Source organism: Arachis duranensis, chromosome 4, assembly GCF_000817695.3.
Source record: "Arachis duranensis cultivar V14167 chromosome 4, aradu.V14167.gnm2.J7QH, whole genome shotgun sequence".
NCBI classification, from domain to species: Eukaryota; Viridiplantae; Streptophyta; class Magnoliopsida; order Fabales; family Fabaceae; genus Arachis; species Arachis duranensis.
Window position 1 is genome coordinate 116,855,113 of NC_029775.3, and position 348 is coordinate 116,855,460.

At 16.7% G+C, this 348-nt stretch overlaps 1 protein-coding gene across 1 annotated transcript in view; it reads right to left on the reverse strand.

The window, feature by feature from the left end:
- The window catches only part of LOC107486270 (chaperone protein ClpB3, chloroplastic-like), a 4,983-nt gene that overhangs the window by 4,284 nt on the left and 351 nt on the right, over positions 1 to 348 (reverse strand). The window lies entirely within an intron of this gene.

The following is a 348-nucleotide window of genomic DNA, read 5'->3' on the forward strand; positions in this document are numbered from 1 at the left end:
TTAATAACTAAGTAATTTTAGACATAACAATGCAAATATATAATTATAATAATATTACTTGCATAAAATTATAAATATTAAGTTGAACATGGTTATTTTAAGTTATTGTCTTCCTAATATTTTTGTTTAATATTTGTGCACAAATAAATAAAAAAACACTTATTTTAAAATAACGAGATCAAAGTAATATTTTTCATTAATGAAAATGGTAAGTAAGAACCATTAAAAACTTAATGTTGATGTCTAATTATTTTTTAGATTTAACTAATATGTTCTCTTAGACATATGTTAAATTTTTTATTTTAATAAATATATAATAAATACATTAAAAAAATAAACTTTACACCT